General features: G+C 34.5%; 1 protein-coding gene and 1 long non-coding RNA gene across 10 annotated transcripts in view; one reads left to right on the top strand and one right to left on the bottom strand.

Annotated features, from left to right (window-relative positions):
* The window catches only part of LOC125655557 (plexin-B-like), a 75555-nt gene that overhangs the window by 3186 nt on the left and 48565 nt on the right, over positions 1-23804 (top strand). For 2 of the 9 annotated variants that reach the window (XM_056143884.1, XM_056143878.1), the window contains exons 1-2: positions 1308-1415; positions 12315-12398. The gene's annotated coding sequence lies outside the window, so the exon portion shown is untranslated. Of the gene's footprint in view, positions 1-1307; positions 1416-4730; positions 4858-12314; positions 12399-13998; positions 14226-15963; positions 16069-16160; positions 16197-23804 lie in introns of those variants that run through there. The other 7 variants (XM_056143883.1, XM_056143879.1, XM_056143882.1 and 4 more) reach the window with 5 other exon arrangements.
* Positions 17649-23048, bottom strand: LOC125678420 (uncharacterized). Its single transcript, XR_008796812.1, has 3 exons — positions 19706-23048; positions 18984-19136; positions 17649-18766 (listed from the first exon to the last, which is right to left on the bottom strand). It is a non-coding gene; the product is annotated as an uncharacterized LOC125678420 (long non-coding RNA).

Below are 23804 nucleotides of genomic sequence, written 5' to 3'. Positions count from 1 at the left end.
GTCGACTTGCCTAATCATTATGTTGTTAAGTGGATGGCATATTTTGAGCAAGAAATGGTATTTACATGTACGGTTACCATAGTCACATTTATTTGAACTTTTTATTATTTGACAAGTGAACAATATTATCTGACAAATCGATACAATTAACTAGCAAGTCGACATAATTAACTAACAAGTCGATATAACTAACTGACAAGTCGACATAACTAACTGACAAGTCGACATAATTAACTAACAAGTCGACAGAACTTACTGAGAAGTCGACCTCATTATCTGGCAAGCCGACATAATTATAAGACAAGTGATGACAGAAATACGCCATCATACATGTACTAACCGTCTCACTACAAGATCAAACCAGAGTACGTATTTACCTGTGCCCTAAAACTGGCCTCTGGTATAGAACTTAAGATTTGAACTTCCATTATCTGTAAACCTATCTATTTGTTAAACTCTTAAAATTTGTTCTAAATTCGAAACTTGTCTCCGTGTCCTGATTGTAGTGGATTTACTTATCTTTTTATTTATTTTATTTTTTTAAATTTTTTTTTTTTTGGTGCAAGTTGTCTTTAAAATAGCTTGCTTGACACGATAATTTGTATATTCAAAACTTTATATATATATATATATATATATATATATATAGAGAGAGAGAGAGAGAGAGAGAGAGAGAGATAGAGAGAGAGAGAGAGAGAGAGAGAGAGAGAGAGAGAGAGAGAGAAAGAGAGATGCGTGTATTATAGAAAGGTTCGAGAAAGACTAGGCTAGTTTATACGTTAACTTTGTATACTGTAGGTATTTGTTATAGAAGGTTTGGGGAACGACTAGAGTATTGTACTTATCGAGTCACCTTGCTTAGATAAAGTATTATTATTAAATATTAATAGTATTATCGCGGTTATCTTTGAATGATAAATCTGTATTGTGTGGTGACTCATTGTTTAGACACCCCTTAATGAAAATTGAAGATAATTTCCGTCGGTCTTTCATGTGATCTTGATCAAATCAAGCGTTTGACCAATGTAGTCTTACCAGATTTTATTCATAAAAAAGAAGCTTTATGTTGCTTCCCAATCGATTCAATTAGTCTCGCTGCCAATTGTAGGTGAATTGTCGGACAGCACAGTGAACAGAAAAATGCGGCTTTATAGTTAATCACTTGTTATCGATTGTGATTGAATAGAACTTGTCCATTTCTACGTTGGGTACGACAGTACTGAGAACGAGATATGAAAATCATACACAAATAAAGACAATTTATCATAAATTTAGCATTTCCTACACTTAAAGATCGGGATCGAAGTTCAAATAAATGCAAAAGAAGATGCTGCGCGGTTAGGAGGGAGATACATCATACACGATACTTTTTCATCGCATTTGTTTCTGGCTTTTAGATGTTGCTCTTTCATACGGTAAGATGGAAATATATGTTTCATCTTGTTTATGCATGTTTCTCCGGTGTGGTATATGGGGCGTGTCCAGTAAGTGATCAAGGCGTAACTCGGGCCGCAGTTTTCTTCATTTTATTGACTTTTTAAAAAATAATAATAAATTTGCTCCTTCTACTAATGCAGTGAGGAGGAATTCATTGTTACAAAAGGTGCACATGTTACGTAATATAATATACATATTAAAACTGTTTAAGAGAAGCACACGATCTCTGATCAGTGGTCGTTTCACCGCTGACGCCAGATGTAGTACTAGTATTGAACGGTAGACTACTGGAGTACCCAACTAATTATCTAATTGGAGGTCTCATATTGATGTTATTCGATTTTTTTTATGTGATAGTACAGTGTACATGAGTACTGCGATTTTTGTTTATGTAAATAAACACTGTTATCATATATACTCAAGTGTATATTACATGCTTATGGCTGTGAGCTGTTTACATTTGATTTGGCTATTTGATTATTTATTGAAACATGATAATGTCCATGTAAAGTGTTTGTGTGTGTGTAGGGGGGGGGGGGTACAAGACTTGTTTTCCTGTATCTATGCAGTGCAGCTATTATTACTTCATCTTAAAATCCAATATATGATTTAAAAAATCATGGTGTACCCATTGAGGCCCTTGAATGGTATCAATTTCCCATACCATATATATGGAATGTTAGTGTGTTGGTCTGCTGACTGAATCATGAGTAGGACGTATAGTACTTGACCATAAGTATTTTCCCATAAGGAGATTTCCACAATATATTTCATATAAAACCATATATATTTTCAAACAATTTTCCTGAACTCATTTTAAACTAAACTGAAATTGAAGGAGAAAATGGCTCTAAAGTTGGAGATTATCATGTAAAGAAAAAACCAGTAACATATCACGGCATGTGATATATATGTGTGTTTTACATACTGAGATTTATTGAAGTGTTGTTTTCATCTCTGTTCTGTTAACTTCACATCACATAAAATATCGAAATCAGATCTCATATTTTCAGTGTTGATATACTGGTCATGTGTAAATATTTCTGAAATTTGTACATGAAAGAATCCTGTATAATTACTGTGCTAAAGCCAAAGCAACACGGGATTGTGTCGTAACATCCTTGATATTTTGTTTCCATGAAGCTCTTAAGAATTAGTTTTAAGGGTCTAAATATAAATTTTGTATGTACTCCATTTACATGATTCAGAATTTTATTTCCAACTGTTTTTTTATCTGATAATATTGTCTTATGTAAAGAATCACTAAGGAAGCTCAGATTGGCGCCCATAAAATTCCCCACATTTTGAGATCTAGAGGTTTATGATGGCGAGTTGATCACTGACAGATGAAGGACCATATCTCTCCATCTTTTCTTGCAGGATACCCTATCATGTCATAGAATATTACTCACTAAAATCTTATTATTGCAATATTTTTCAAAAACAGCATTTCTTTCAAATTTCCATTCCTGATCTCGTTGATTTGATCATCCTGCAATATTGAGACAGAATTGCAGCCTCTTCTTCCTTGAGAGATATCCTTCTAGTTATCATAAGAAAACATCTCTCGGCATTCTGAATAAACTGGGAAAATAATCATATGCTGTATTCAGATTGAAATTCCGCATGAAATTTCATTACATCTAACAAATGAAAATAGCATAACAAATACTTAGAATGTGCAATGAACATCCAGTATGTTAGAAATAAAGTATTTAATACAAAAAGTAAAGATTGCAGATAAACCAGAAAACACTACTGTTACAGAAAATTTTAGCATTTAAAAAAAAAATTGACAGGGGATCATGCTTTATACTTCTCGCAGGCACCTGATCCCACCTCTGGTGTGTCCAGGGGTCCGTGTTTGCCCAACTCTTTATTTTGTATTCCTTGTGGTAGTTATGAGATTGATCACTGTTCGTTATCTTCACATTTCCAGTGTTCGAAATTGGTTTAAGACGTGGTATAGACCATGGGTGACATGATGACATAGACCTCATCGAATTGGCAAAGACCGCAACATTGGAAAAAAATAACACAAATTTAAAACATTGTTATTTACTTCTAATGTACTTAAAAAGCATATTTTCTTTCCATTTCCATAACGATATCCTCCTTTCTTCATAACATTTATCAGATGTCCACTTTCAGGATAACTATATTGCTTTAAACCTAAAAAATCGGCATAGACAATTTGGTCTATCACAATTACAATTCGCATAGAGCGGTGTCATATTTGACATAGACTTCGTCTATCGGTCTATGGTTAATTTCGAACACTGCATTTCATGATAATCCTCAATGATATGTATACATGTAATGAAATATTTGTTATGCACAAAAATATCAAATAGCAAAATGGATATTTGAAAAAAAAAAAAAGCAGCTTGAATGAATCAGTGAAAATCAAATATTAAACTACCAATAAAGGCAAGTTTGCGTTGCCAATGTAGAATTTTTAAATCGCACTTTTTATGTCACATTGGTAGTCATCAGTTTTACTATTTGATCTTGAACATGTATGACAGCGATTAATACCACTGTGACCAATCAAGCGTCCCTTTGTGGTGCATTGTAGCACGGAAGTGTGTTGTTTTCAAACTGGAACCCAGTTATGTCATTTTAACACTAAGTGAAGCATTTATTTCCCCAGGGTAGTGTCTCTTGTCTGTGTTCAGTCTATCTTGTGTTAAGGACCCCCTGTTTTATCCTACTCACTGACAATTTATTCCTACCAAGTATTTACCTGCATTTATGCAACTCTAACAATGTCTATGAATGCAACATGCAACTCATTTTATTTCCCGAATCATTTTAGTCAACTTTCCAATGTAATAATTTAAAATATGAGGTCTATAGGAATAACTTAAACATCTGGAAAGAATGACGATAAGATTGAATATTTGCTTATGAAAATTTGTTTTATTCACTGAATTATAGATGCATGTAAATGAATAAATTATGAAATGAAAATACGGTTACATACTTCCACTACTGTTTATAAGCATGTCCATGTATAAGTCCACTGCTTTAAGGGTCAATCCCTATAAGGGAGACCCCCTGTGATAAGGGATACAGTCTTGGATATAATCTAGGAGACTGACCTTCAAAATGCAGTAGATGGAGGTCATGTGAATCTGAATATTGCTGACAATGTTTAATTTGAATGTGAATATTGTAACAGGTCATATGCATGGGAGTTAAAATGTTGACATCATCATTTACAAGTTATACAACACATTTGTGACTATCTACAAAATTCTTCCTGTTTATCAGGATAGAAGAAATGATTATGTATTTAAGTGGTTTATAAAACACTCTCTGTAAAACTCACTACCGAGAAACAGGAGCTTCTGAAGAAGTGGCTCTGGTGTCCTGATCCCATTTAAAGCTGGAGTCAGTGTTTCCTTGATGCTGCTGGTAAGGCCACTTGTTTCTTAACTACATGTACCAAACAGTTATCTCTTTGGAAAACATGGTGTGTTTATAATATTTCTCAGAATCTCTCTTTAATATGCGGAAAAGATGCTGGATTTTGTGTTTAAAGATGCTGAATTTTTTCTGTGGTTGAGGGTTGGTTTTTTTGGGGGGAGGGCATGAATTAAGATAAACAGTCAAAGTGATTTTTCTCTCTCCAGGATTTATAATGACAATCAATTTTAATGTATGTTTTGCTGGAGTATGGGGGTTGACTTGGACTTTCTTGATAGTGTTCAAATGTTAAGGCATTCTTAGAGTGACTTTATACTGCCTATATACTGCATTTTCAATGCTATGTGTCACATTGTCATCATCACGGTACTAAATAAATAGTGTTGTCAGCTTTTCATTTGACATCATTTTCATCAGTTGATGGAAGCTTCTGTAACGAGGTGTTTGAGGTATATTTGATTTATAATTTTTTTCCTTGAGACCCTGGAGTGGTGGTGGTGGTGGTGGTGGGGGTGGGGGGGGATTGGAACATGCAATAAGATTGGTGGGGGGGGGGGATTGGAACATGCAATAAGATTATGAGAGGTGCATGTACTGTATCATTTGGATGCCGTTTCTCTTTCTTGGAGAAAAATACAGTTCGAAAGTATTGCTTTCCAAAGTAGGAGGTCTGTTTTCCTATTCAGCAGTGTTTTGCATTTCTATAGAGTCTAGCTGATGAAATTGGAAAGAAGGAAAGAACCAGTAACAGTAGCATAGGAGATGCTAGTTCTCATTGCGGCGTGCTGATGATTGGTAAATGGGTAATATCGGAGAAAATGTGGTGAAAAAATGAGCAAGCTGTCGATGTTTACCGGCATCTGTTCATCCAACAAAAGTAACTACTTGTTGTGATGTTGTATGGTTTTAATTTATTCTTTATCTTCGGTATGTCAAGATGGTTTTTGGAATTGTAGCAAAACGTTTTATTATGCCAGTTTTTTAAATCAGGAATGATAAGGAATTTTTAACTCTGTACAAAAAAATCAACAGCTATTTTGCACCTGAAACCTTGTAACAGTGAGGCTAATATTTATTAAGATGTACACAGTGGTGGGTGGATCCAGGGATTTGAGGAGAATGCAAGGCAGGGGGTATGGGAACCTTGGTTGAATTGAAGTCCCCGGAAGCACAAAAGTTTTAGCAAATAGAGGACTGGTTATCACAATACATGCATATGGAAATTGACAAGTTTCAATTATTATGACCCTTTTTAATGTTACATGTATATAACTTTTGATTTTGAAAGTTTTCTGGTGTGATAGACAAGGTTGTTTAATATATGTAGAATTAACTTGTGAAGCCAAACAACATGAAGACTTTCAGGACAACTACCTTGTATAGTATGCTCTGTTTAAAAGTGCTGGTAAGATATGGGATAAAAAAATAATTGGGGGAGAGGGCGGGGGTCTAAATACTTTGTGCCTCATTGTATTTATAAATTTGATGCATGTACAAAGAGTTCATAGACTTGGTAAAAATTTGTTGTGAGCCATGAAAACGATGTTTAGGGATGTCTCCTTAGTTATGTAAAAACACGTGTATAGATAAAATGGGATGATATTTAGATTTTTTAGCCAAGAGCCGGCTTCTCTAGTGAACAGACAGACAGGTGTTGTCCGACCTTTACAGAGTTCCCAGCAGTTGTGATAAGGGTGTCAGGTTTTGGTTGCGTGAAATTTGTATCGTTTTAGAGATTTAGAGAGATGGCATAGTAAAAAAATGTCTATGAAAAAAAATGAGTGTGTTTTTATACCTGATTCCAGATTTATCCATAAGACTTATCAGTAATTGAAGACAAAATCTTCGTTTGATGTGCATGCATGTAAGATGCGATTAGAATTTCGTCATGTTTTCACTAGCTATGCTAGTTTAGTGAGTGATGTATTCAAATTTTTTAAAAGTTAGTTTTTTTTTGTTTTTTTTTGCTTTGAGCATTCTAAGTACAAATCCAAGGCTCAAAAAAGTATAGAATTCTCAAATTAGCAAACCCTGTTGACAAGGAAATATATATATATATATATATATATATATATATATATATATATATATTTAAATGTATGTAAATTTTCAATTGTTTGTAACACTTAAAATTTTTTAGTGCTTATGTCATTTTGTAACCTTGTAGAGTATTTGTGGAGTCGTTGGCATGCAGCATATAAGAGGTGCATCTCCCAGATTTTTTATTATTTTGTGTGTGCGTGAAAATGTTTTCCTTGAGTCCTAGCTGTTTTGGGTTTATAGTCAATATGAGATAGCAGTAAAATCTCTCTTTTTGTTGAAGTAAGAATAAGTCCACCCATATCTCTATTAAAATAGCAGGAAAGCAAGAGTATTGTGGCAAATAGCCTAATAATGAGCCAGAACTGCTAATTGCCTTGTAAAGATATCTTGTGATAAATTGGAGGTGTAGATATCGAGGTCATCAATTATGTAGAGATGGGGGACCTAGTGATCGCCAACAGTGTAGTATTGATTGTGAGGACCATTCCAAAACAAGAGGATGAAGCATGCCATACATTATTGACACCTATAGGACTCAAGAGGATCCAATCAGCCTGGTACTGACATATTGGTCGCATGCGAATCCCTGTATCAGATCCCAGAAACTCGGCTTCTTTAGAGGCCAGTCATGTGTTTTACCAGATTAACTTATAAATTCGTAATGTGGGATATGCGTGTATATATATGCAGTGAGTGAGTGATGTACTTGAGTGTTGTGTGGTTGTTCTCCATGAGATGTTGTCATCAGGCAGTAGTGGACAGCATCAATGGATTTAAGGAGGAATATACTCACATTGTCATAATGGCTGACTTCCTTTTTCAAAATTTGAATTAAAATATAAATATTAGAAATGCATGTATATTTGAATCTAATATTGCCTAGCTGGGTTGCTGATATATAGATCGTGGGTTGGAGTCTAGCAGGGTTTTAATTTCCCTTTTCAGATTACTTTCTACGAAAACTGCATTTTTTTTAATCAAATAAGGTAAATTTGAAACTTTTCAATTTAGAAATATTCTGGTACATTTCCCTCACTTTTCATCCTTATCAGATGGTGTCTTATTCTTCCTAATGAAGGCTAATGTTTCAATTCATTTTTTCTTGAAAGTGAATGCTAATGATTTGGCGGTTTTATTTTTCAATTAAATTGTGAAATTTTAATCATAGTTCTATCAGCCTGTCCTTCATATGGAAAATTCAGATTCCATGTAGTTATGTTACTGACTACAAGTAGTCTGATCTCAGGGAACAATCCTTCAGATGACTGGTATGCATGGTAGAAATATTTTTATATAACAATTAACACTTAGTACATGCTAGATAGCAAAATGTTTCTGAAATGTTTACCGTTGTAGGGCCTGCAACACTAAGAAATGTTCTGGTCCTTTTTTGATGATCTTTAGTTTGATATATTGTAATGAAAGTACCTGTGTTATAATGCCTATACTGACGTAGCTTATGCAGTTACAAACCATTTCTGGTCTCCATTGATTGATATTTCCATCTGCCCTCTATTGAGGTTTGTGAATACATTGACCTAAATGATACCAGTTGTTGAATTTTGTGTTCAATATGATTTTTTTTTTTTGGCTCCCCATAATCGGAGATTCTTAGGGCATGTAGTATTTAATTTGTGTTTGTCCACAAAGATTTTAACCTAATTGGCAATAACTTTTGAATGAATGGTGATAGGGATTTAATATTTCACATATGTATTCCTTGTGACATAACCTTTCTTTAGGTTGTAAAATGTTTGACCTTGTGACCTTCACCTTGGAGTCTGACCTATTATTTTTTTTATAAATGTAACCTTGGCCTTAACTTTTGAACAGTTAGGGCAAGAGCTTGTATATTTCACATGCACATTCCTTGTCACAATATAGACCTCGTTTTGTGTACCAGAATTACTTTGCTGCCATTCAGGGGGATCAGTGTTTCCACAGACACAACATATTTTATTTTGGCATTTTTAGCATTTTTGACATTTCATATTAATCATAAAGATATACATGTATGTAGAAAACAATGACTGTATGACAAGTACTGCGTACTTCCTTCACGGCCAGAAATTCAGATACGACTCCTCGGTACATGCACTATAAACACCATTGTAGATTGAAACAGTTAGTGGGATGACTTTATAGTATGTACGAGTATACGCTGTGCAATAGAAGTGTCAGATGAGAGATGCACTTCAAAATTCATCAGCGTTTTTTGTGTATCCTGAGAAATGCAGTTTATGTTTGAGGAAACTGCTAATTAAGGATCTGTACTGTGCAATATTCAGATATCCCAAAAATATTCTAGAATTTTGTAAAACTTTTTAATTTTTTTTTATTTTTTTTTTGATATTGTTAAAAACCCACATTAACCAAAAAAAAAATTCTTATGAACCCACCGTCTTTATGTTGGTGCATTTCGTGTATTAATGACCAATTTACAGTTATGTTGAATAGTAGAAAATCCTGTGTAAAGTCAGAAAAATTCTACTTCATTTGATGCATCCAAAATCTTGGGTATCCATGACCTTAAATCATTCAGTTTGAATTTGTCTCCATTTACATTGGTTGACCAATCATTTCTTTCCTTTGTCTGTCTCTCTGTCTGGCCATGAGTACGTTTGCTAGCTAAGGGTCCGCTCCGCTGCTCTCATCTTCAGTAAATAAGATTTGCTGATCGGAATCCTTGGTTAGCGAAAATAATGAGTGAATTGAGATCGAAGTTTTACAGGACTGACAGTACTGGTCAATATGGAATAAAATTCAGCCATATTGTCATTCTTTTCTGCTATATTAGCATCACATCAAAATCTTTAAATTTGTAATTAGAATGGTTTTCTGTTACACAGTTTTCATGCCTGCAGAATTGAATTTAGTAGAACTGTGGTTTTACCCACGTGTAGCAAAGATGCTGGAACAGGGTTGCTTATAGTGTGTAATGTTTCGTGAAATTTTGCAATGACTAATATGAGAGAGAGAGAGAGAGAGAGAGAAGAGAGAGAGAAAGAGAGAGAGAGAGGGGGGTTACTGGGTGACATTTTGAGACCCCATGTTGTAGTGTTTTAGATGTTAGTAATGATTAGCTGAAGGAAATAAGACTTGACTCAGCTAATTTGTCTAAAGTTCATCTCAAGGGTTGCAGCAGTTTTGTGCACAGGGAACCTTTCATAATATGCTTCTTCAAAAGCAAAATCAATTGGGCTCTTCAAAGAGAAATGACATGTTTTTCAGCAATAGCTTCATTTCCCTAAGATAAGTTTTAAGTTCTGTCTAGTGCTGTTGTGCGGATTGCAAACAGCCTTTGGTCATGATATTGCCTGATTGAGAATTGTGTTATGATTTAATTTAAGAGGATAACCAGGAAGCCCGTATTGAAGATGACAAGGAAATGCATGCATAGGGAAGAAGTGCTTTATGAAATTAGTGTTCACTGTCCCATTTTCAGACCATTTAACATGTTTAAAAAAAGTGATTTATATGTACTGCAGAAAATCTTTCCAACTTTCTTTGAGTGCATGAGTGGTATATGATATGCTGGCGTCTGTCTGGGGTAGATAATGTTTTTTGGTTTTGTTTTTATGTCCCTGTCATTGGAGATTCGGGGGCATATAGTTTTCTGTCTGTTTGTCCACAGAAACTTTGACCTTGGCCATAACTTTTGATTGAATGGTGATTGGATTTTCATATTTTATGAGACATTTCTTTCAGTAACAGAATTTTTTACCCCATGACCTTGACCTTAGAGTTTGGTCATACAGGAGCATCAATACATCTTGTTTTATTTTGATTTCTTCTTCAAATTCTGTTTTTGATGTGAATTTTCTTAGAAAGAAGATATATACTTAGCACAGAAAATGGAATGATTTCTGGTCGTTAGGGTCATTAAGGGTGTATGATAAGGAAATACCAAAGTTATAGAGAGTGGGTAATGAGATTTAATACACCAAAGATTTCTTTGCACCAGTAAGAAATGACAGTACATTTCATTGTTTTACCAGGTGTCTGATCCCTAACCTAATACAGGTACCATCACACAGTCATATGTATGTATATATATGTATGATTATCGTAAAGCACCTGGGAGTATGGTGTGCGAACAAGTGAAGTTTGGGTAAAGTAAACTCGTGAAGTATTTCAGAGAATTCTGACAAACTTTGTAGTTCCAGACTCGGGTATAGTGTATTGCAAATTAATGGATCCCAGTATTAGAAATTTTTAAAAGAATTATACATTTCACATATCCTCTTTATCATTTCTTTTCAAGTACCAGGGTATTTATACTTGTTTTTACTAATGTCATATTGATCCTGACTTAACCAAAATCCTATGTACCTACATGACTTGTATATATGTGTACTTGTAAATCTTGCAGACTTATAGAGACAAAACACTTCATCAACTAGTGCAATTGAAATGTTGAAACAATTATTTATAGATGAATGTTTTGTATATATGTTCCTATGTATATTTGAATAATTTTGCACTTCGTCAAAACACTTCTTGATAAAGTAATCAAATGTAATAATGATAACTTCGGAAAAAGTAATTGTAATTTAAACAATTACTATCCAAAAAGAGAAGTTATTGAATTGTAATTGTAATCATGAAATTTCAAAGTAATTATTATTTAATCAATTACTTTTCAAAGTAATTGACCACACGTGTCTGAAATGCAGACACCTTGCGATTAATATTGTGTTAACTAGACCACTGTTGTACTGTGCCTGCTTAGACATCTGCAAGTACCTGATCTTATAATCATACAGCAAACAGAAATACAGACAATTAGCTTAATTGCTAGGTAATTCACATTCTTGGCGGGGGTTTGGTTAAACTTCTCGAGGATGTGCTGAAGATCCATAATCTGAAAAATTTTGTTATCTGTATGGTCAATCTGTTAATTTTTTTTTTTTAAATTCCACTTTAATAATGCTAAATGTGTCAAATAGTTTTCAACCGTTTAATTTACATCAAACAAAGTGTGTTTTACAGGAACAGTTTGCAAAGAGGTCAAGATTCCTTTGAAGGCTTTGTAAGTTAATCCCTTATAGGCAACTGTACAGTGTCTTTTGAATTCGAGAGACATTTTAAGATGGACGACTGTGATTGCCGTGTAAAATCAGTGGGATATTGATACATATTGAGTGTAAACACCAGAGAGCTTTATGGTCCCCAATGGTAGCCGGCACTTAATTGTCTGGCTGGATGTAGAAGGGGCTTTCATTTGTTGAATGGGTAGAAATTGTTTATGTTTCAGTGAACAGAGATTGCATGCTGGATAAATTGCTTTCTATTATTAGCTGGTTATAGATTTCTGTTATTTGATTAGGGCACAATTACCTGATTGTGAATCATGGAGAACATGTAGACGTCCGTCGTATAATGTTGTATTGTCTTTGCAGGATGTTGAGAGGTGTGGACTGTGAACCTATCGGACATCGGTACATGGATCGACAGTGTCTGGGTGAAGTGTGTCTACTCTTATGGTAAGTGTGAAAACCAATGGCTCTTTAAGGGCCCCGGCATGTGACTTGTCCATAGTATTTGCATAGTTGCATTAAGTGCTATGTTTCTCTCTCCAGTTCCTGTGTCTCTACTCCCAGCTTAGTATTAGCACACATTGAATAGCTTTAAGTATGGACTAGCCAGATGCTGGCTGTCTGAGATCTAGGGTGAGACTAAAATGACCATTCAGTGATCTACATTATAGCATTTAGTTTATTAGAGCTACTGTTCTGTATTCTGCCTAGGAAAGGAAATTATCTTAATATGCCAGGCCTTCCTTTTCCTTGAGATATGAGTGTTATACATGTATTGTAAACATATACAGAGAAAATCTGTGTGCCTTTGTGGTACAGCTAGGAAATAGTTGACAATGAACACAAGCAGTAGTATCCTGTACGTCTTAGCTCAATTAATGCATAACCCTGTCATTTCTTACGGAACAAAATCAGATTTAAAGATTGACAGAAGAATTTCTAATCGGACACAATCCATGAATTCGAGTAGTTTTTGTATGAAAAGAGGAAGTGCCTCATCCTCTATCTGGACCTCACGTCTGCCGTCTCTAAGGGAAGCTGTTAAAGAGGGTGATTTTTATTTGACAAGAAGATGCTAGAAATGCAAGATGAACAAGAAGGGTATCTGCTACCACATGAAGGTCCCACTGAAGGACATGTTTAATTAAAACTGAGAGGGTGATTAATGAACTAACAGCCTCAGTTCCCTGCTTCACTGCTCTAAATTAATTAGTTAGGAATCTCACCGATTCCAAGCAGTGTAACCTTCAGAGTCATTGCCTGACTCCCGAACTTATAGCCTGCCTGGTTATTGATGCAGACACAGAGCCACTGCTTCAAAGTGTACGTCTGTAATTGCAGTTTGTATTAGTTAGTTCATTAGAAATATTATGTTTGAAAAGAAATAGTCACTCATGCTATCAAAAAAATTTTTTTTATTCATTATTCATTTAGTTTCTTTTGGGCACTAATTTGTGAATTGCTATTTTAAAAAAAAACAACCCAATAACAACAGCCAACGAAAATGGGGCTAGTACGGCTTATAATTTGGAGTTGTATTAATTTTGTGTTTTAGGATGATATGAAGTTTTTAAGAGTGGTGTTATAGATCAGTGGCATGTCACATTTCCTCCAGTCTTTCCATTACATGTGCTGGCATTTTTTTCATGAGATAAGTACAGAGAAAAGACACCAGGGCCTCCCGTACTCTATATGCTAAATATATTCCTCGGTAATCTGCACATTATGTATTTCAAACCACGATCAAGACATGTCTTCATTATTATGAGCCATTGGTTGTTTGTAAATTGATCAGCCTGTTCACAGGTTTGGTTGTTCATGTTGTGTAATTAGATCCCATTATAGGAACTCAGTTAGAGTGCATGGAGAGAGGAGAGAATGATTTTGAGAAATGCCTCAGTTATTTATTTGTAAAAAACAGGAGGATTGGGAGGAGATATACTAGAACTATCTTTGCAGCCTTGGCTCATTTTCTTTCTTGAATTGTTTTTCCCTGGGATGGCCTCTGTTCATGGAGCTACTTAACTGCCCCCTGTGGGGACCTCCCCATCTGCAGTCCTGATTGAGAAAAAGATTATTTACCAGCTTTCTAAAGGATTACTGTGCATGTAATGGGTGTTTATAAGAAATGGAAAATAATTTCATGCCAATTTTATGGCAAGTTACAATGGATTTAAGCCTTAGTTAGAGAAGAAACGACTTAATTACGAGCTGGTATGCACTTATCATAGGGAAGTGAAGCTGAAACAGAAACTCTTCAGCAGAAAAAGGGAGGTGGGTAGTTGATGTGAAGATTGCTGTTATCCTTGGATCTGAATAGGTCCATTCATAATTCAGTCCGGTTGTGTTAGTGTTCAAAAAAGCTTGTCTGCTGAAGTCAAATATATTGGTGAATTCTGTCCCATTAGCCTGCTAGCCCATCCAATTTGTATATAGATTTCCTATATATACATTGAGATAGTTTGTGTAAGTTTGCATGGTGAAGCTATAAACTGAGATCTTCCCCCAGTATGCTTGGCAATGTGGAGATTAAAGAAAACATTAATGTTATCATACCATTTCTGAGATGCAGTATTAAAGAAATGCGGGATACTGCGTAACTTGACCTTTAAAAATATTTATGGTGCCGTGGTAACTTCTCTAATGTAGGATGGTAATTACAGCTGTACAGATATACTTACCAATTTGCAAAGAATTTTCTTCGATCATTTTTTATTATTATTTTGAACTCCAAAGTGATTTAGAAATTGGTTTTGAAATTAAAAGGCCTCAAGATAGCATATATGATACTGCTTGCAGAGCTGTTACAATTTACAAGGTTTATTTATAAATTTTATTTAGTCCCTGCATTGCGATATTTCTGTCTTTGTTCACTGGTCACTGTGAATCAATAAAAGTGTTTTAATTATTCATAACCGAAACACAGGACCATCTCCAACACAGCTTGGAGATTGTACTTTGCTGTTAAGTCCAAATTGATTTATTGGTTTGTGCAGCTAATTCAAAAAAATAACATGCACACACACACACAAATATGAAGCAATATCCACAAAATGAGTAACGCTAAAGCCCCGTAGCCGGTTCTCTTGCAGCAAGTCAGGTGGGTTTAAAGGTGGATCACAAAATTCAATACGCGTGTTTTGTGACTATAGGTGGAAAACTTTAGGAATCTGCTTAATATCCATTTATCAGAGCAAAAACGATTTGGCTCTGAGTTGCATTTATAGAGGAGAAGGATGTACCTGATCTGACGACGTCCAGAGATTTGTTGTTATTATGTTTCAAGGATGCTGTGTATCGCTGTGTATCATTGTAGGTGCCGTGGTTTTTGTAGGGAGATCAATATGTATGGTGAACATTGGTAGTAATTATTGATGTGTGTAAAACTGTTGTATATATATATGTCTCAAGTTTTAAGAATTCATGAGGTTTCTGTAATTATGTTGCTTTAATTAAGTGATAATTAGTTGCACAATAGTATTTCAATTTTTTTATCAGTATTTTATCATTCTGGTGTAGTAGACTGGTAGTTTTGAAGGAGTCGGTTGAATTTCAGATATATCTCAGGGCCAGCCCCCACCCTATTCCATCCCCCAGTCACAACTCTATAATGACCCAAACTCAGCATTCTTCTTCAGTCATTTTAGATTACAAAACTCATGCATTCATTTTTAAACTAATATCCCACATGCATATACAAATTAACATCTGAAAAAGTGAAAATGTTGATGCAGAACAATTTACTGAAGGTATACAGCTTTAGTGTCTTGATTTAGCTTTTGTTCATGTGATTACACCACTTTCATGTCAGATGTACCCCGGTTTCTGCTATTGTACATTGATGTGACATCTCTGTGAAGTTTGTAGGAGAGGTCCCTCAGTGAGACTATACACATAGGTTTCACATTTCGACGTGGACCGTTGTCCATTGGGCTCTCAGTGTGTGTCCACCTCATCTCTAATTTCTGTACATACCAATTATTTTGTATGTCAAGAGTTGTGTTATTTACAGCGTAGAACTACCCCCTCATGTACCTCTTCACTTCCTCTCTCCACACATGGGGAGGACTTCCTGCACAAGTAACACAGTGTTTAGTCTGTGTCAACTGAAACGTCGGTAAGTCTTTCATAGATATGGTGCTAATTCGCAGTTATGATTAATTTACAAAATTAGGAGATTATGAACAAAAACTGAAATTGTTTTAATAGTATGTCACCAAGTTCTGGCTATCAAAGAAGAATATAGTAAGTAATTGTTGTTTCATTAATTTTTGTGAGTCTCAAATTCATGGATTTATTAAAAAATAAAATTTAATCATGTAGCGATTCATATGTTCTATGCTGAAATGTGTAAAAAATGTGCTGTTATTGATTATAAGCACAGAAATAGTATTAAATGAAAAATGACAAAGATTTTGTTAAAAGATATTACACCTGTTACTCTGTCAGAAAGTTTATAATTAAGGTTTGAAAGAATAACTAAAGCACAATAGACAAAAACACAATGCAGCAAAATCAGTACTTATGCACTCTGATAAAGCATTAATTCAGAAAAAATTCAAGAGGATTTCATCATTATGATCAGAACGTTGAATCAAAATTTGTGTGTGGATATATACTGTGTTTTTACGACCCCGAGAAGTGATTTTTAGTGTAATGAACAAGAGACCTCTGCAGATTTCTGTGTACACAAGAGAGTTGATTAAATGTAATTTTTTGTTGAGCTCATTCATCAATGTCCTAGCTAGTGAGTATAGGCGTGTCTCCGTTCAAGATAATAGATTTTTACAATAGTTTAGACCGATTAAGAATTTCATGGTTAACAGTGTGGCTAACAAGGCCGACAAATCACCGTATTGTTACAAAACATGCTTTGATCTTACAAATGATTAATTGTAATAATGGAGATGTGGTTTTATTGACCAAGACTTATAACAAATTAGACTTTAATTTCATGAGGTAATTTAGACGAGTACCGTCCCCGAGAGTGTCTTAGGAACAGACGGACTCGTCTCACAAGCCACTTCATTATAACAGTCTGTATTAATCTACAGTATTCATCACCATCTTGTTATATCTGAGCTCTGCTGACTTATTAAAACAAATGTAAGGAATTACTTTAACATGAGTGGTATTAATTTAACATATTGTTATTTTATCATTATTAATGCATGCGTTCATGTATTTATCAAGAAGATTAACCCAACAAGTCCCTCACCCACATATCCCTAACTACCCACATATCCCTAACTACCCACATCCCCACCCACATATTCCCAACTATCCACATATCCCAACTATCTACATATCCCTAACTACCCACATCCCCACCCACATATCCTTAACTATCCACATATCCCTAACTACCCACATCCCCACCCACATATTCCCAACTATCAACATATCCCTAACTATCCACATATCTTGATAATATGATGATTGACCAGCAGATTAATACTTTACAAAAGAATCAAGAAATGATCAAATGTTGGGACTGAATAAGATTAGTTATTTGAGGATGAAATGTTGACTCATACAGACCGGTTACTTCCTACTTTTACACTGCCAACTTGTAGTAATTTTAGTATTACGACTAAAATGAGGTACATGTACTAGGTCTTGGTTTTCCTTTTATAAGTAACCAAATCAAAATGCTGTCACTATATTAGACATGTAACTTCAGATAGAGAGCTCCCATACCGAAAAAAACTATAACTAAGTTATAACTTTGTAACTAAGAAAAGTTACAAAAAAGTTATAACTAAGTTATCGGAGTTTGGAACCACTTCTTCAAATAAAGTTATACTTTACTTATAACTCGGGTACAAAAAAGTTATACTCATGTATAAGTTATCATCTTTTATTTCAACATGAATACAACAAGTGCATAAAAGTTATCAAAAAGTTATACTTCACAAAAGTTATCAAAAAGTTATACTTAAGTTATGGAAAAGTTACAAAAAAGTTATACCCAACAAAAATTGTGGAAAACTTACAAAAAAGTTATACCTGACAAAAGTTATGGAAAAGTTACAAAAAAGTTATACCCAACAAAAGTTATGGAGAAAGTTACATAAAAGTTATACCCGACAAAAGTTATGGAAAAGTTACAAAAAAGTTATACCCGACAAAAGTTATACCCAACAAAAGTTATGGAGAAAGTTACATAAAAGTTATACCCGACAAAAGTTATGGAAAAGTTACAAAAAAGTTATACCCGACAAAAGTTATGGAAAAGTTACAAAAATGATGGGGATAATAAGACATTACCGATTATAAACAGCGACTATTATTGGTATATTAATTTTATTTATAAAGGTGGCCGAGTGGTTAGAGCATCGCGCTCCAAATCACATGGCCTCTCACGTCTGTCGGCGCGGGTTCGAATCCCGCTCGCGCCGGTAAGTGAGAAAGTTTCCCAGTTTACTTTCGGAAGGTCGGTGGTCTCTTCCAAGGTACATTGTATCTGGGTTCTCTCTTCCACCAATAAAAACTGGGTGCCACCAGATAACTGAAAAATTGTTGAGCGTGGCGGAAAACATCAAACAATCAATCATTTATAAAGTTTGGCACAAAAATATAAATAAAATATTCATCACTAACTCTTTGTACATATTATCACATTAAAAATTGGACAATCCCTTATGAAGGGAATCCCATATATATATATATATATATATATATATATATATATATATATCTCACATTACTGAATGTATAAAAGCTAGGTCTGTTTCATGTTCTGGAGGCTGACTTGGGAACTAATCTTGGTCCTCATCGAAAACTTGACAATGGCCTCTGAATCCCGGCATCGTCTTTAAATAAAAAAGAAAATACTCTAGTAACTAACTGTCATTGATTCTCCAATTTAAAAGATGGATGTCAGAAATTACAAGTTTTTTTGTTTTCACCTTTTAAATACATCTTCACAAATTGAAAGAAATGTGGGCGACTGATTATTCTTATTCGAAGTTAAACAATTTGTTATTAGTGTTATATAAAGAATTTATTAATTAGATTATAATCTCTTACCAGGAATAGTGTTTAAAATGGTCTTTTCATTTGCACCAGTTAGGTTCCCCTTCCTGAAAAGTTCCACTTGTTTGTTTTTTTTTTGGCTTATATAAAGCTTGTATATCTTTTGGGATAAATGTAGATCCCACTACCAGGCATCAGCTCCATCATCTAGAATAAGAAAAAGAAGCCAAGATAAAAGAAAATCACAATCCATTTATTTCAAAGCTTTAATATTATTATTAAAAATTTTAAAAAAAAAGACTCAAAAACTTTTTTAACCTCCAGTTAACATTTTTTTTATTACTCATTCCGAAATTTTCTTATATAATTTATAGCTTTTTTAACTTCATGTGAATAAAAAAGAATTTTCTCCCTACTTTCCTACTCGACCCTTTTTATCCCTAGTCGGGAGAGGCCTAGAGGGCAAGCAAATATTTTCTTAAAGATATAAATATTTTTTTCAGTTTTAGGGAAGGGAAATTCTATACTATTATAAACACATTTTCTTATTTCTAAATCATGTAAATTTTCATAATCGTACTTTTATTATTTAAAAATGTTTGTCCACATAAGAATATGTATTTTGTCAACAAAATGGAGGGAATCAAGAAGGGCTAATATGTAGGACTGTATAGTCCAACTGCAGTTTTAATTATCCTCAAGTTAAAATAAACTTAATACATTCTGACAAAATTTGTGTAAATATTGTAAACAGAAACTTGCTTGAAAAGGCCTACCTAAGATCTTGGCGGGATGCACGCCAGAAAAGCCATGGCAGCTGGCTTTCACCAAATCCCCAACTTTATACTGGCAAAACTCCTTTCTTGGATCTTTGATGCGTGATATGGTTATGATGCTGACCTTTTCTTCCTCTATCCACTCCATAAGGGCATACATGGTTCGTTGAACAAAGTAATAATAGAACCTTTCAACTTTCACCTTCTTGAACCGACGCTATCTTGTTTGAAAATGGAGAGCGGAGCCGATTTGACCAATCAGCGATTAGAGGAAATACCGGAATCAAGGAATTCAAAACCTTTATGACTTCAAATGATTAAAAATCGTAAAGTATATACGTGAGATTTTTTTTAGTTATTCATCAGTTTTGCTGAAATTGATCAGGAACAATCAAACGTATTTTTATTTTTACGTAAATACCCGATTCGCACACTTCCGGTTATTCCGGATGTAAACGAAGAAGGCGCCATTTTAAAAACAAAGATTGAAATAAAAGCGAAACACTCGTCACTGCTCCGAAGCTATGTACCCTCACAAACGTGGTAGCTACCAGGTTTTCCATGCCGATAAGTCTAATCCAACACTCAAAGTATCCCTTTGGCGAATGCAACAAGGAAAAGACACCATTTCATCAGAAAATTTCGACAATCGAAGTGTGGCGTGTGAAACTGCTGGCCCTGTCGCCATTATGATTATCGATGCCTTTCATGAGAAATCATTTAACCAGGTTAGTTTTCGTTACGATTGTGTACCGTAACTGTTGATGTAGTTGAAAGGTAACAAGTTCCTAGATTTCGTTTTATGCATTATATTCTGATGCTTGTAAATGATCCAATATTCATAATCGTAAGTTACAAGCCCGGCATGTAGCCATTATTTTATTTATTACATTTTATTTGTGAATTTTTATTTCCCCTCAGAAATGACTTCAAATTGTAAAATGTTTAAATGCGATGTCAAGCAGATTTATTTACTTATTTCTTTTTTACGTCATCAGTCACATTGTGATTTATAGATATCATAGGTTATATGATCGATATATATATAATAGCCTATCAAATGACATGTTGCACCGAACATTATATGGAAACATTTGTGCTATTTATGTACTTTTACAATATTTGTTTTGTTTTTAGTTGCTTCAAGATGTTGCTGAAGAACCTGCTTTCTTGCCATATCATATATGTTGACGGAGATTCAGAATGAGACAAAGAGTTTGATATATGATCCTACACCTGACAGAAAAAGTTGAGGATCTTGGACCACTTTGGTGCTCATCTTGTTTCTATTTTGAGGATTGTAATGGATAATTGAGATGCCTTTTCCATGGCATCCAACATATTGAAACCCAAATAGCATTTGCGGTTTGTGTTCATCAGCAGCTACTGACGTTGTCCCAAGCTCTGAAGTTTGACAGCAGTGAAAGGGAACAGACAGGGTTGCTGTTATTGGAGCCTATGTAAAAGACCTTTGAAATCTGAGGAACAAGCAGTCCTTTTGACCTTAGCTGGAGAGTAGGTCCGTGTGGTTTTCTTCAAAAGACTACTTGTGGACGAACAGGTTGAGACAACAAAATAATTCGATTCAAGGAAACGTTCATTGGGAGATTAGAAACTTTTGTTAAAGTAACAGGACATGACTACAAATGAAAAACTTTGTTTTGTTTTCACAGTTCCTAACAGGATTGAACAGGAATATAACATGAACATGTTCAATGTCCAGAACAGAGACATCATTTAACAGTCATACCTTGTTTTGTGTCACATTTACCAATGAGATTTGAATATAGAAATATTTTTTGATACTTTTTTGGAAAAGACATTTTTATATATATGCCTTAATTTGATTTTGATAGACTATGCATACCTAAATTGATGAATAGTGTCTCTTTTAACATGGAACAGAAGTCCATATGGACTTATTTTTAATAAATACTGTGACATATCTCATACATGTGTTCAGTTCATTATTCGTTTCAATTAAACAATTTGACCTGCCATTCTCCATAAATAGCACCTAGTGGTAATTGATCAACAATCATCATACATGGTGTTTTAAATTCTCACGGGTTGTATCAGCGTATAAAGTTCATTAAAAATATAATATATAGAATGTTTTATTGATCGCACAATGCATTTATTATTCTATAAGTAAGGATCCTGGATTTTGTAATTTTTCCATGCAATTTCTGATCAATTCCTTAATCATCCCCCCAAAAGAAAAAGATTTAAAAATTCAACATTGAAATTTCCCTCTGACTAGCTTTTTTGTGGCAAAATAAGAAATGACACAGTTCACTGAAGTGTTTGAAAGTGAATAATCACTAAAAATTTACATAAGTCAATCCAGTTAAAGACCCAATTTTAAGATAATGCCCCAAAATTGTAAACTGCCTGTCAATCAAACATTTAACAATAGATCTCAGGTGGAGGGACATCTGCAGACACTGGTCTCCAGCTACCCCAGAGGTGTTTTGATAACAATAACAGCCAGTATCTACAGGCATTCTTTAGATCTTGAGGAAGCCCAGTATACCAGAGTTTTGATAGCATTGACCTGTCCACAACTGCTATTTTCTTGTAATTCAATTGTTTTTAAAAAGACCTCTGAACACTGGAATTTCAATAGTATTTTTTCCCCCTTTATATACATGTATTATAAATTACACAATCAGAAATCAAACAATAATTTGCACAATAATTTCTAAAACTTATAACTTATTGAAATAATTTATGTCATGAATTTTTTATACCTCTATATTTATAACAGAAATTATTCATTGAGTCAATGACTGAAAGAGAGGGGGTGGGTGTAGAATGTGTGTCATCTACCCTTACATGTAGGAATACAACCTACACTATGACCACAGAAACTCTGCAGAGGTCCCTGAGACAGGTCCTGTGTATATCAAGACAGCATGGACAGGTAGATTTCTACCATGTTTTGTCTGTATTTCTTAGAGTGTCATGGGATATAGCAATTAACACCTTGGTAGACCCTGGCCACTCCAGGTAAATAACATCTGTTTAGATTGGGCTCCACCTACATTTTCACAGACCAAAGGGTCATGAGATAGGTCTTTAACATTCAGTTAATTACTATGAAAGTGTCAAAAAGTATTGGTACCCCCCACCCTCAAATGACAAAGTCCCAAAACTGGTACATAAATATTGGATATGCTTGAAAATGGCTAAGTCCAGAAAAGTTACATTTTAGTTATACATGAAAATGACAAAGTTCAAAAAGTTACACTTTAGTTATACATGAAAATGACACAGTCCAGAAAAGTTACATTTTAGTTATACATGAAAATGACAAAGTTCAAAAAGTTACACTTTAGTTATACATGAATATGGTTAAGTCCAGAAAAGTTACTTTTTAGTTATAACTTTTTTGTACCTCAAGGCCTAGGTATAATTAAGTTATACTTTAGTTATAACTTAGTTATAACTCATTTCGGTATGGGCTCTGTCCCAAATCAATTTTTTCTCCCACAGGGCAGAAAAATGACTCAGTGGTCCACGGCTTTATTGATTCCGAGACTTTTTTAATGCTATCAGTTTTTAACAATTCCTAAAATTGCCCAATTAAAGCTGATTCAATAGGGAGCTATCTGTATCCACTTTCAGCAGCCTTGTGTAAATAGCTAAGCCTCAAATGTTAGCCACAATTGAAGTACTGTGATCGGATTGTTTCAGAGAAATGTGTATAGGTCTCGCAGTCATCTGGCCATTGATTTTAAGTGTTATTAGGTAAACAAACTAGTCACTTTAAGCTTTGCTGTAAAATCTGTTCTTAAAGCATTTGTATAAGGCTTGATAATGGTGTGATGGGCCCTTAATGTACCAGATTTATGGTGACAGTCTGTATAGTACTGATGAACAGATGTTGAGTTACTAGAGTTACTAAGCATCCCACAGTACCTGTACATCCATGTATTAACTATATGTATCAAAGTATTATACTCACTCCGAGTCTCTGGAATATCAGGACTGTGTAACAGTATCCTCGCCTCCACCTTCCTCGCTTTACTCTCTTAGACCTGATCAGCGTGTCGTCTCATATTGTTCAGCAGTTTTATTTCCTGGTCCTGATTCT

The sequence above is a fragment of the Ostrea edulis genome, chromosome 7 (genome assembly GCF_947568905.1).
Source record: "Ostrea edulis chromosome 7, xbOstEdul1.1, whole genome shotgun sequence".
In the NCBI taxonomy this organism is placed as follows: Eukaryota; Metazoa; Mollusca; class Bivalvia; order Ostreida; family Ostreidae; genus Ostrea; species Ostrea edulis.
The sequence above is the reverse complement of the archived record's forward strand: the minus strand, read 5'-3'. Positions and strand labels throughout refer to the sequence as shown.